The sequence below is a fragment of the Anabrus simplex genome, chromosome 5 (genome assembly GCF_040414725.1).
Source record: "Anabrus simplex isolate iqAnaSimp1 chromosome 5, ASM4041472v1, whole genome shotgun sequence".
Taxonomy (NCBI): domain Eukaryota; kingdom Metazoa; phylum Arthropoda; class Insecta; order Orthoptera; family Tettigoniidae; genus Anabrus; species Anabrus simplex.
Window position 1 is genome coordinate 82,277,683 of NC_090269.1, and position 14,438 is coordinate 82,292,120.

At 39.2% G+C, this 14,438-nt stretch overlaps 2 protein-coding genes across 2 annotated transcripts in view; both read left to right on the forward strand.

The window, feature by feature from the left end:
• nwk (nervous wreck) overlaps positions 1 to 14,438 on the forward strand; it is a 1,047,247-nt gene that overhangs the window by 248,094 nt on the left and 784,715 nt on the right. The gene's annotated exons all lie outside the window — the stretch shown is intronic.
• zuc (Mitochondrial cardiolipin hydrolase zuc) overlaps positions 1 to 14,438 on the forward strand; it is a 227,829-nt gene that overhangs the window by 204,612 nt on the left and 8,779 nt on the right. The window lies entirely within an intron of this gene.

Here is a 14,438-nt window from a genome sequence, read left to right on the forward strand (position 1 = left end):
GAAATGTGATTGTAGCGGGAGATCTGAATTTGCCAGATGTCAATTGGGAAGGAAATGCGAACGACAGAAAGCATGACCAACAAATGGCAAATAAGTTAATATGGGAAGGACAGCTAATTCAGAAAGTGATGGAACCAACCAGAGGGAAAAATATCCTGGATGTCGTGCTGATAAAACCAGATGAGCTCTATAGGGAAACTGAAGTAATAGATGGTATTAGTGATCATGAAGCTGTTTTTGTGGTAGTTAAAAATAAATGTGATAGAAAGGAAGGTCTTAAAAGTAGGACTGTTAGGCAGTACCACATGGCTGATAAAGCAGGCATGAGGCAGTTTCTAAAAAGTAGCTATGATCGGTGGAAAACGGTAAATATAAATGTAAACAGACTCTGGGATGGGTTTAAAGAAATTGTTGAGGAATGCGAAAACAGGTTTGTACCATTAAGGGTGGTAAGGAATCGTAAAGACCCACCTTATTATAATAGAGAAGTAAAGAGACTAAGAAGGAGGTGCAGACTGGAAAGAAATAGAGTTAGAAATGGCTGTGGAAGTAAGGAGAAATTGAAGGAACTTACTAGAAAATTGAATCAAGCAAAGAAGGCAGCTAAGGATAATATGATGGCAAGCATAATTGGCAGTCATACGAATTTTAGTGAAAAATGGAAGGGTATGTATAGGTATTTTAAGGCAGAAACAGGTTCCAAGAAGGACATTCCAGGAATAATTAATGAACAAGGGGAGTGTGTATGTGAGGATCTTCAAAAGGCAGAAGTATTCAGTCAGCAGTATGTAAAGATTGTTGGTTACAAGGATAATGTCGAGATAGAGGAGGAGACTAAGGCCAAAGAAGAAATAAAATTTACATATGATAACAATGACATTTACAATAAGATACAAAAGTTAAAAACTAGAAAAGCGACTGGAATTGATCAGATTTCTGGGGATATACTAAAGACAATGGGTTGGGATATAGTACCATATCTGAAGTACTTATTTGATTATTGTTTGGTCGGAGGAGCTATACCAGATGAATGGAGAGTTGCTATAGTTGCCCCTGTGTATAAAGGAAAGGGTGATAGACATAAAGCTGAAAATTACAGGCCAGTAAGTTTGACATGCATTGTATGTAAGCTTTGGGAAGGCATTCTTTCTGATTATATTAGACATGTTTGTGAAATTAATAACTGGTTCGATAGAAGGCAATTCGGTTTTAGGAAAGGTTATTCCACTGAAGCTCAACTTGTAGGATTCCAGCAAGATATAGCAGATATCTTGGATTCAGGATGTCAAATGGACTGTATCGCGATTGACCTGTCTAAAGCATTTGATAGGGTGGATCATGGGAGACTACTGGCAAAAATGAGTGCAATTGGACTAGACAAAAGAGTGACTGAATGGGTTGCTATATTTCTAGTAAATAGATCTCAGAGAATTAGAGTAGGTGAAGCTTTATCTGACCCTGTAATAATTAAGAGGGGAATTCCTCAAGGCAGTATTATCGGACCTTTATGTTTTCTTATATATATAAATGATATGAGTAAAGGAGTGGAATCGGAGGTAAGGCTTTTTGCGGATGATGTTATTCTCTATAGAGTGATAAATAAGTTACAAGATTGTGAGCAACTGCAACGTGACCTCGAAAATGTTGTGAGATGGACAGCAGGCAATGGTATGTTGATAAACGGGGTTAAAAGTCAGGTTGTGAGTTTTACAAGTAGGAAAAGTCCTCTCAGTTTTAATTACTGCGTTGATGGGGTGAAAGTTCCTTTTGGGGATCATTGTAAGTATCTAGGTGTTAATATAAGGAAAGATCTTCATTGGGGTAATCACATAAATGGGATTGTAAATAAAGGGTACAGATCTCTGCACATGGTTATGAGGGTGTTTAGGGGTTGTAGTAAGGATGTAAAGGAGAGGGCATATAAGTCTCTGGTAAGACCCCAACTAGAGTATGGTTCCAGTGTATGGGACTCTCACCAGGATTACCTGATTCAAGAACTGGAAAAAATCCAAAGAAAAGCAGCTCGATTTGTTCTGGGCGATTTCCGACAAAAGAGTAGCGTTACAAAAATGTTGCAATGTTTGGGTTGGGAAGAATTGAGAGAAAGAAGAAGAGCTGCTCGACCAAGTGGTATGTTACATGTTATAAACCTCATTTTAGGTCCGTATTGAAAATTTAACAGTTCAACAATGATAAAGGTGTTTTAATTTATTCCACCTATTCAATACTTATATTATCACGTATAGTTGTTACATAATTAAATCGATTAATTATGTAACAATGTAATTATGTAACAACTATACGTGATAATATAAGTATTGAATAGGTGGAATAAATTAAAACACCTTTATCATTGTTGAACTAAGTGGTATGTTCCGGGCTGTCAGCGGAGAGATGGCGTGGAATGACATTAGTAGACGAATAAGTTTGAATGGCGTTTATAAAAGTAGGAAAGATCACAATATGAAGATAAAGTTGGAATTCAAGAGGACAAACTGGGGCAAATATTCATTTATAGGAAGGGGAGTTAGGGATTGGAATAACTTACCAAGAGGGATGTTCAATAAATTTCCAATTTCTTTGAAATCATTTAGGAAAAGGCTAGGAAAACAACAAATAGGGAATCTGCCACCTGGGCGACTGCCCTAAATGCAGATCAGTACTGATTGATTGATTGACTGGATTCAGCATGGCATCACTCCCATGGAATCCCTCTATATTCAACAATGATTTATTTCTTAACCAACTGTGATAAAATAAAGCCATAAACAATACTTATGAATGCCTGTAAGTTATAGGCTATTATGATGATGATGATGATGATAATGATGAAAATAATAAAGTTGGGCTGAGTAGCTCAGATTAATAATAATAATAATAATAATAATAATAATAATAATAATAATAATAATAATAATAATAATAATACCAATGGTCTGTCATGAAACAGTTGCCACACTCCCTTTGAGAAGCTCTTTGTTAAGCATCTCTGATATGTTGGACCAGTGGTCTTTAGTCTCTAACCAGGACATGCACAGACCAATAACGAACTTCAGTAACACTTGGTAGGATCATCCAAGCAAGTGAGTAATGCACTATAATTAAGAGCATTGTCCTGTGTGCAGTGCAGCATATCCTTTTGATGCTAGCGGATAAGACAATACTGTGGACCTTTAGGTTCCAAGACGGCTATACTCGTACAGATCTAGCAGAGTGGGTGCGCATGTTAATACGCTATGATTACACAGCCAGGCTCTGCATTCAGGAGATGCATGGGTTTGAATGCCACTGTCTGCTTTCCTGAGAGTGGTTTTCTGTGTTTTCCCATTTTCACTTCCAGAAAAATGCCGGACAGTTACTATTCATAGACCACAGCTGATTCATCTCCACCTTCTTACCCAATTTCATTCACCATCATTCATTTCATCTTCATTAGCTCCTCAACTGAGGTTAGCATCAGGAAGGGCATCTGGGCATGAAAACATGCCATGTAAATTTATTTCACCTTACCTCATCCCTGACCCTGTACCAAGAAACGGGGCTATGGGGTAGATACACATACAGCTATATACATGTAGAAGCAATTCCTGAAGCACCAGACTGAGAGCAGAAGAAAATGGTTGCCAGTCACCCACTTGCAGTGAGAAATTGTGACAAAAGTAAACTGAGAAATATCGACATCTCTAGTTGCAGTCACCCACTTGCAGTGAGAAATTGTGACAAAAGTAAACTGAGAAATATCGACATCGCTAATCAAACTGTTTCCATCTCTGCATATGTCATTACATAAAATTCAGAAAGTAATAGCTTGGACTTTGAATTGTGCATTTATTGTATAGTAAATCTTAAAGGATGAAAATTGTCTCGATTTGTATTTGTTGTTGGAAAGGATTTCTACATCATTCCTATTTTTGTCTTTGCAATATTCATTTATTCATTCATTCATTTAGAGTATAGCAAAACACTGTAACACTTTCTTGCATCTTTAGGGTTGCAGGCCTATGGATCCTTTTCATAGTGAAATACCACACACACTGCCCACATTCTTCAAGTATAATGCTAGTTTGTTTACTCTAAAAGTTTGCAGTTTGTAGAATGTAGTAAATCACAGCTAAGCTACTGATACTCTAGTTTGCTTTGGAAAATATATCAATAGCCTATAATGTATTCATAGCATAGTCGCTGCTGACTACATAGGGGCAAGAAGGCATGTGCCTTAAAGGAACCCATTGCCAATGGGTATTGCCCCTGTGGAAGTACCTTATCTCCAGGGAAAATTGTCTACTTTATGTGAAAAGAATGTATCATATCAAATAATAATTTCATACTACAGTTTTGGTTGTATATTTTTCTTGATATTCACAAAGCTATATGTTAAATTAATGTTATTTTAATCTAAGAAAACTGAAGATTCTAAAGTGGTGGAAAGGCAGAACTTCCTAAACGTACAAGTTGGAATTTGTTATATATAATAACTCCAGCACAGATCAAGATGAAATTTATTACACTGACTGACAGAGCAAATGCAACACCAAGAAGGAGTGGTCAGAACTTTATGCCAATTGCAGGGTAGACTGACGTCACTGAGGTATGCTCATGATGTGAAATGCGCCGCTGTGCTGCGCACGTAGCGAACGATAAATGGGACACGGCGTTGGCGAATGGCCCACTTCGTACCGTGATTTCTCAGCTGACAGTCATTGTAGAACGTGTTGTCGTGTGCCACAGGACACGTGTATAGCTAAGAATGCCAGGCCGCCGTCAACGGAGGCATTTCCAGCAGACAGACGACTTTACGAGGGGTATGGTGATCGGGCTGAGAAGGGCAGGTTGGTCGCTTCGTCAAATCGCAGCCGATACCCATAGGGATGTGTCCACGGTGCAGCGCCTGTGGCAAAGATGGTTGGCGCAGGGACATGTGGCACGTGCGAGGGGTCCACGCGCAGCCCGAGTGACGTCAGCACGCGAGGATCGGCGCATCCGCCGCCAAGCGGTGGCAGCCCCGCACGCCACATCAACCGCCATTCTTCAGCATGTGCAAGACACCCTGGCTGTTCCAATATCGACCAGAACAATTTCCCGTCGATTGGTTGAAGGAGGCCTGCACTCCCGGCGTCCGCTCAGAAGACTACCATTGACTCCACAGCATAGACGTGCACGCCTGGCATGGTGCCGGGCTAGAGCGACTTGGATGAGGGAATGGCGGAACGTCGTGTTCTCCGATGAGTCACGCTTCTGTTCTGTCAGTGATAGTCACCGCAGACGAGTGTGGCGTCGGCGTGGAGAAAGGTCAAATCCGGCAGTAACTGTGGAGCGCCCTACCACTAGACAACGCGGCATCATGGTTTGGGGCACTATTGCGTATGATTCCACGTCACCTCTAGTGCGTATTCAAGGCACGTTAAATGCCCACCGCTACGTGCAGCATGTGCTGCGGCCGGTGGCACTCCCGTACCTTCAGGGGCTGCCCAATACTCTGTTTCAGCAGGATAATGCCCGCCCACACACTGCTCGCATCTCCCAACAGGCTCTACGAGGTGTACAGATGCTTCCGTGGCCAGCGTACTCTCCGGATCTCTCACCAATCGAACACGAGTGGGATCTCATTGGACGCCATTTGCAAACTCTGCCCCAGCCGTGTACGGACGACCAACTGTGGCAAATGGTTGACAGAGAATGGAGAACCATCCCTCAGGAAACCATCCGCACTCTTATTGACTCTGTACCTCGACGTGTTTCTGCGTGCATCGCCGCTCGCGGTGGTCCTACATCCTACTGAGTCGATGCCGTGCGCATTGTGTAACCTGCATATCGGTTTGAAATTAACATCAATTATTCGTCCGTGCCGTCTGTTTTTTCCCCGACTTTCATCCCTTTCGAACCACTCCTCCTTGGTGTTGCATTTGCTCTGTCAGTCAGTGTACTTGTAATAGTATAGCCAACCAGGCTAAAATTCCTAATACTTTCTTGAATCTTAAGATAAAACTTGCTAAAACCAAACATGTACTGACTAATTTTAAAACAAATTAATGTTAATTTAGTCTAGGAAAAATTGTAAGATTTTAAAGTGGTGGAAAGGTATCAGTTGGAATTTGTTACTTTCACAAATCCTTTGGCAATTTTGGAAGTACTTTAGAAAATTCTGCTGCTCCCTCAAAACTTTCTTGTGTGGTTTTCTCATTACAAGAAGGAAATCAAATGGAAATTTAAAGTAATGACTTAAAAATCAAGGCAGTGCCACTTAGAAGAAGCGTTTTGCAGGGATCTCCTTTATCTCCAGCTTTATAAAATCTTGCAGTGGATCATATTCTAGAAAATCTTGATTTGGAGCCTGTTGCAACAGAATATGGATTTCCCTTAACACCCGGTTTTAAGCCATTAACAGTCTTGAACTTTGTAGACGATAGGCTCTACCATCATTGACAAAGATAAACAATCTGCTCTCAATCTTGCACAAATGGCATTTCAAGGATTCGTTGAGATTGGTTTAATATATTAATCTGTCCAAGTCAGTATGTATACATATTGTTCAAGGTAAACTCAGTGGTGAATTTATTTGAAGTCACAGAGAAAACATAAACAGTACCTCCCCAGAAGAGTCAATTAAACATTTGGAAGTAAATTTTGAGATTATTAGCACATTAAGAATATGACCTCAGCTATCATATGCAGACATTTTAATTTAACGCCATTTGGCTGTCTACTTGTCAATTTCAATGTTCCATTTTGCTGTAGGCCTGTTAGATGGCAGAGTAAACTGAATCTCTCTTGGACATCTGTGGCTGAGCTTTTAATGAATTTTGTCGGGTAAAAACCGTATGTGTCACCAGAGATCTTTTACATGCCAACATCATACAACATGGAGTGCTGCATGAACTTTTTCCTGCCCTTTATTAATCTGACTACCTCTGCCGGGTTTGAACCCACTATCTTAGGATCAGGAGGCTGACACTCTACCACTGATCCACAGAGGCAGCTATTAGCATATTTCTTAAGTTTCATTGGTTGATCTAAGACACAAGTTAGGATCTGTCATCCTTGCACCTCTTGCAAACTAATAAAAAATTCTGTATTCTCAATATCTCAATTTGTCCAGATTTTAAACTGCCCACTCAAAACTGCAACAGTTTCAGATATCTTGGTCTTACACTGAAGGTAAATGGATTCTCCAATTTCCAGTGCAAAACTGATTCATCTGCAGATGATACTGTTTTGCACTGAACATCTTCAAAAAATATTCCATTGTAAAACAAATTTACGTATTTTACTTCATTGGCCTAATGTTATAAATTTAGCAAATTTTTGCACTTTTACATTGAAGATCACACTGTTAACCCACTAGTTGGTGTAAGAAAGCAAAAGCCTAGAAATGTTCACTTTTTGTGGGTTTACACTGATATGGCGATATGAACCAACCGTTCCATCAACAAGAGTACCAGTTGGATGATATTGAACTCATTACATTAATTGTTGATGGTAGAGGAAAAAAATAAAAAAACATAAAAAGAAAGAGCAACAGTATCAAATAGGGCACTTGCAGTGTTTTTGTTGTTATAGTACATACAGATCATGTATGCTGTCGATGATGTGTTGCAGTAATACCATATTCCATTATGCTTGTGACAACAGCTTCTGGAAATAATCCAAATGCATACAGAGAAATATAAATACATTAAACTGTGAAAAATACACTATGTCAAAATCAGTAAATGAAAGTACTTAATACATACATACATACATACATACATACATACATACATACATACATACATACATACATACATACATACATACATACATACAACTTCAATCAATCAATCAATCAATCAATCAATCAATCAATCAATCAATCAATCAATCAATCACGTAGAAGAAAAGGCCAGGATTAGGAAAGGAGTTAAACAAGGTTGTCCCCTATCACCATATTTATTTAATATGTTCATTGAGGAAGCTATTCAGACCATGAAGGAGAAGACAAAGAGAATAAAAGTCAATGGTGAAAGGATACATTGTATCAGATTTGCAGATGACATCGTATTAATTGCAGACTCAGAAAATGAAATGAATAGAATGCTGAAAGTCCTCTCAGGCACTCTTAAACTATGGAAATTAAAAGTAAACAAACGGATTGATTGATTGATTGATTGATTGATTGATTGAAGTTGTATGTATGTATGTATGTATTAAGTACTTTCATTTACTGATTTTGACATAGTGTATTTTTCACAGTTTAATGTATTTATATTTCTCTGTATGCATTTGGATTATTTCCAGAAGCTGTTGTCACAAGCATAATGGAATATGGTATTACTGCAACATATCATCGACAGCATACATGATCTGTTTGTACTATAACAACAAAAACACTGCAAGTGCCCTATTTGATACTGTTGCTCTTTTTTTTAATGTTTTTTATTTTTTTCCTCTACCATCAACAATTGATTGATGATTATTTTTGTGCTTTGGTTCAGATACAGTTGATTCCTCTACCTTCTCTAAATCCAAATTGGCCTTCTCCAACATACTTATCTACTTTTCCTTTTATTCTGTTCTTAACTACCGGTATGTTAAGGAGTATCTTGGAGGCATTTGTTAATATTGATAGTGTTCTATAACTGGTGCATTCAACTGCCCTTCCTATTTTAGGTATGGTAATGGTTCTGCATTGCGTGAAGTCTTCTGGCACAATTGCTCTTTCGTAGCATTCATTTATTACTCTGAATAACTGGTCTTTCAAGTTGCTACCTAAATTTTTCAGTAATTGTGCTGGGATGTCATCTACACTGGTTGCTTTTCCTTCTTTCAGACTCTGAAGGGCATGTTCAAATTCATGTCTCACGATTGGAGGACCTTGAATGTCTCTTCCGCACTCATTGATGTCTTCAGTTAGCTTATTGTCATTCTTGAAGTCCTTATCATCGTACAGTTCTTCTATGTATTCTTTCCATCGAGCACATATCTTATCATTGTCTATCAGTAATATTCCTTCTTTGTTTTTTACTACTGCAGATTTGGTTCTATTTTTGTACTGAAGGGCACTGATTTTGTTATAAACTTGATCCTGTTTTCCCTTTTTTATATCTTCTTCTATCTCTTCAGCAATGTTTTTGGTCCATTTCTCTTTTTCTTCTCTGCATTTGGTTGTGATCTGATTTTTAATCCTTTTGTAGTCATCTACATTGTTTTCCTTCCTGAGCTTATTCCTTTCTTGAATTAGGTTTAGTATTTCTTCTGTCATCCAAGGTGTTCTGGGCTCCAATTTCCTTTTTTCTAAAAGCTCATTTGTTGCTTCAATTATCCTTATGTTGATGTTATTCCACTGCATTGGCTCATCACTTCCATTATCTACTTTATTGGTTCGTTCTTCAAAAGCTGCCTTTGTTGCTGCTTCTTTCAGTCCTTCTAGTCTCCACTTGTTTTTGAGAGATCTTTTGGTTCTTTTAAATCTAATGTTGCACTTGGCTAACACAAGTCTATATCAGGTCTATATCAGGACCTGGGTAGCTGTGGCATGATTTTATCTGATTCCTGTATCTTTGCTTTATTAGTATATAATCTCACTGAAATAGTCTTTTGTCTGGTGCCTCCCACGTGTACCTTCTTCTAAGAGGAACTTCAAATAATATGTTTGTAATAACCATATCATTTTGACTGCAGAAATCTACCAAAGTTTCACCTCTTTCATTTGTTTCCCCCAGACCAAAATTTCCTACTGTCTTATTGCCTGTATGGGATCCCACTATTGCATTAAAATCACCCATTATTGCGACATTATCTTTTTCTTTAGTTAGTTTTAATAGTTCTTCAATATCTGCTTACATAGTCTCCACTTCTTCCAAGTCATGAGCCGATGTTGGGAAATATGTCTGAATTATTACTAAGTCCACAGGTGCACTGTTAATTTTCATCATCATTAACCGGTCGCTGACATGGTAGGTACTGCAAACATTATTAGACCATTTTCCCCTTATTATAACTGCCACTCCATGCTTTGCTCTTTTCTCTCTGCCGGGCTGAGTGGCTCAGATGGTTGAGGCGCTGGCTTTCTGACCCCAACTAACTCATCACTGTAGAAGTCTCCATTTCCTTCCCATCTTGTCTCTCACATACCTATCTCATTCTTCCTCATCTGGTCTTTCACTTCATCCAGTTTTCCCACTTTCAATAGCGTTCGTACATTCCGTGTTCCCATCTTCATGGCAGTTTTGGAGGGATTTAGCTTGAAATGACCTGAGAAGCACTCTTACCTCTCCTGCCAGATCTTGGGTTCCGAAATCCATGATCAATAATTAACGTTTTCTCATTAATGTCAGCTTCCATGGTTGCATTCTACTTAGGATATCCTTAGGATCTTTAGTGGAGTGGTTTTCTGTTGCCTTCTCCATTCTATGCCGTTGACCAATATGTATCAGGTTTATCCGTCTTTAGGGGCAATTTCTCACCCCAAGGACAAGAGTGTGCCCTGACCTCAATTCGTTCATCCACCCTCGTAGGAGGCTGTTGACAACATTGAGGGGGGCCACTTATACCGGTGGCCACTCGGTCCCCTTTAAGTCGTCTTTTACAACAGGCAGAGGTTACCGTGGGTGAATTCTAACCCGCAGCCCACACCTTCCAAAAATGAACTGTAGAGTAGACACGATCAGTAAAATGTTCTACAATATGTATTTTTGATTAGTAGTATCACTTTATGTGAGATGACATTTAAAATTCCTTGAAGTAATTTTTAATACTGATTACAAGAGATGGAGCTTTATAATTTAGGGATTTATCTGGGACCCGAAGAGCAATATAAGCAAAAAGCAGTAGACCTCTCCAGCAGTCCTCAGTATTATCTTAAATGCAATGCTCTATTAGGTTACATAAATTTTCATTATAGACTTTTATGTCTTTCAACGTTCAGCCCACAAGCCTTTCTGATTTTACTAAACCCAGTCATAATCTTCTATTTGCAGCTAGTTCTTTGGCCTTGTTTAGTTCTGTACCTCTTATCTTTAAATCATTAGCAACTGAGTCTAACCATCGTCGTTTTGGTCTTCTTCTACTTCTCTTACCCTCCATGATGGAATCCATTATTCTCCTACGTAACCTATCCTCTTTCATCCGTATCCAATGACCGCACCACCAAAGCCAGTTTATGCGTACAGCTTCATCAATAGAGTTCATTTCTAACTTGGCCTTTATCTACCCAGTCTGAGTACCCTCCTGCCATTGTTTCCACATGTTTGTAGTGGCGTTCATTTTTGCTACTTTCACGTCTGTTACTTCTAAATTATGAATAAGATAACCTGAATCCATCCAACTTTCACTTCCATACAGACCGATGTAAAGATAGTTTTGTCTGGGAGCTGACTTTCTTACAGAATACTGTTGATGCAGCTGCAGACTCACTGCATTAGCTTTGCTGCACCTTGATTCAGTTTCACTTACTGTACAACCATCCTGGGAGAATACACATCTTAAATACCTAAAGTGATCTACCTGTTCCAGCTTTGTATTCCCAATCTGACATTCAATTCTGTTAGGTTTCTTACTTCCTGACATGACTTCAGTCTGGAAAGGCTAATTTTCATACCATAGGCTACTCATTGCACCTATTTTCAGAGTTCCAAGATACTGAGTCTAAATTGCACGCTTTCAGCACAATCTGCCATTAAGACCAAGTTGTCTGCATAGGCCAAACTGCTTACAACATTTCTATCTAATTGAATCTCTCCCTGCCACTTTATACCTTTCAGTAGATGATCGATATAAAGTGTGAACAACAAAAGTGGAAGATTACAGCCTTGTCTAACCCCTGTAAATCCCTTGAACCAAGAACTCATTCTACCATCAATTCTCATTGCAGCCCATTTGTCAACATAAATATCTTACGATCACTTTTAATAATCTACCTGTAATCCTGTAGTCCCCCAGTACGGCTAACATTTTTTCCATCGTTACTTTGTCATATGCTTGCTCTGGACCTACGAAACATAACTGTCAATTCCCCCGTAGCATTTTTCAATTAAATGGCGCGCATGGTGAAAATCTAGTGGAAGGCAACGGAAAACCACCACTGTTTAATTTTCCCAAGACAACCTCATGGCTTTACTCAATCATAAATCAGTGTCCAGAGTAAGTCTCCCAGTCGGATCTCTGTGTGTGGGTGGGTGGGGGCATGGTTGAGAGGAGCCTCGCAACGTGCAAATCAATCCAACCATCTCTGCACGTAGTTAAAAAGATCACAACCTGGAATTTGCGAGGTCTCTTACAGACAGGTAGCCTAAACTTGCTGTCGTTGAAAGAACAATGAGACTACATGATCTGAACATGCTTGGATTCAGTGAGACTCATTGGAAAGGTTGTGGCCACTTTGTCTCCCTCTCAGAGAATACTGTATATTTTCCTGGAAATGAGGATCTGAGTCGGAATGGTTTCACTGCAGTAATTCTTAAAATTCTAGCCAGTGCTATCGTGGTGTATGAGCCGATCTCTGACAGAATTATCTCCATCAAGATAAATGCTTCTCCATGAAGGATCAACATCAGTCAGGTTTATGCTCCAACTGCTGTCGCATTGGATGAAGAAATCAATGAATTCTACAAATTGCTGGAACACACCATCAGAAAGATACCCCAGAAGGAAATATTAGTCATTCAGGGTGATTTTAATGCAAAGATAGGTGAGAATACTTAAGAGAGTCACTGAGACATGTGGTTGGACGGCACAGTTTAGGTGCGAGAAACAAACTGGCGAGTGTCTGCTTGAATTCTGTGTTGGCAAATAACCTGTCTATCTGCAATACCCTCTTCTAGCATCACCCATGGTGTCGATACGCATGGATTTCTCCTGGTAACAGGGTTCAAAATCGGATTGAATTCATTTTGATGAGTCAGTGTTAGCGGACTTCTGTTCTGGATTGCAAGATCTGTCCTGGAGCAGACTGTGGTAGTGACCATATTATGCTATCTATGAAAATGTAGATCAAACTGAATTTGATCAAGAAGGAGAGAGTGTGACAGGTTTGCATTATTGACAAAGATGTCCTCCAAGATTTTGAGGAAAGAACAAAGCCAGAACTTCAGCGAGTACAGGAAAAAGGACCAGCCTCCCAAACATGGAACAACCTCAAGACAGTCATTAACTCTTCTCTCCCTAAACCAATTACTAAGCCTCCCAATTTGTCGTACTATTGTACTAATATCTGATGCAAGCAAAGTCCTGCTCTACACAATAAGTCAACGCCTAAAACTATTCCTGTATCCTCCGATATCCATGGAACAATCAGGCTTTGTGCAGGTAAAGGAACACGAGAGTCAAGCCTGAACATGAGGCAGATAATCAATAAAAATCGCGAGTTTTGTGTCCCTACCTTTTTATGCTTCCTTGACTACTTAAAGGCCTTTGATTGTGTTATGTAGGACAAGTTGTGACAGGTGCTAGAGGACTTCGGGGTTCCCTCATAGAATGATCTCTATAAGAATCATGCAGCAACTATGATCTCTTAGACATTTTCATTGTGACAAATGGAGTAAGGCAAGGTTGTATATTATCACCTTAACTCTACAACATCTATGAAAAGTGTGTCTTCAAGAGAGCTCTCGATGGCTGGAACGGTGGATTGGTGGCAGAAAAATTAGCAGCCTGCGCTTTGCAGATTACACTTCCCTTACAGCTGGAAGTGAAGAGGAGCTTGCTGACCTGTTCACAAGAATGAAGAATATAAGCCATCACTGTGGTCTAGAGATGAACGTGAAAAAGACCAAACTAATGGCAGTTGATCAGCAAGGGCAAATCCAACTTATAGGATGTCTAAAGAACTTGGAGATAGTGAAGGAATTTGTATACCTTGCGTCTCTCATCAATGACATGCAAAGCTGTGAAAAAGAGATCATAAGATGTACTGTTAACACTCCAGTGGTCGCGCAAAGAAAAGTCACGTCGGTGGTCGCGCGGATCACAATTGTGATCCATTTCTCTTTGTGATATACGGCTATTCAGTACTATTTATTCAATGAATATGATTATGCATTGTGAAAAGAACTTTATTTTCTGTACAATATCATATAATTATGCATGCATTTTTTATAAAAAATACCTGAAAAATTACTGGACATTTTGATTTGTCTCACTTACTTCCTCCATAATGTTTTTGAGGTACCTCATTGTCTGGTTCATTCAGCCATCGATTTATATTCTCATAGTCATCCATTTTGTACTTATATACCAATAATTAATATAAACTCATAAAACGGAGTAGATATATGCACATGAACTGAGATTAGACACAGTGATAAGAAAACAAAGAAAGTCAAAATAAGTCACGCTAGTGGTCGCACGGATCACAGTTGTGATCCACAAGAATAAATTGTTCTATAACGCAACAACCATCAGTCAAGGTTAGCAGACTACTGCATTATCAGAGAGGGGATGGGGAACGAGGAAGGTACATTGAT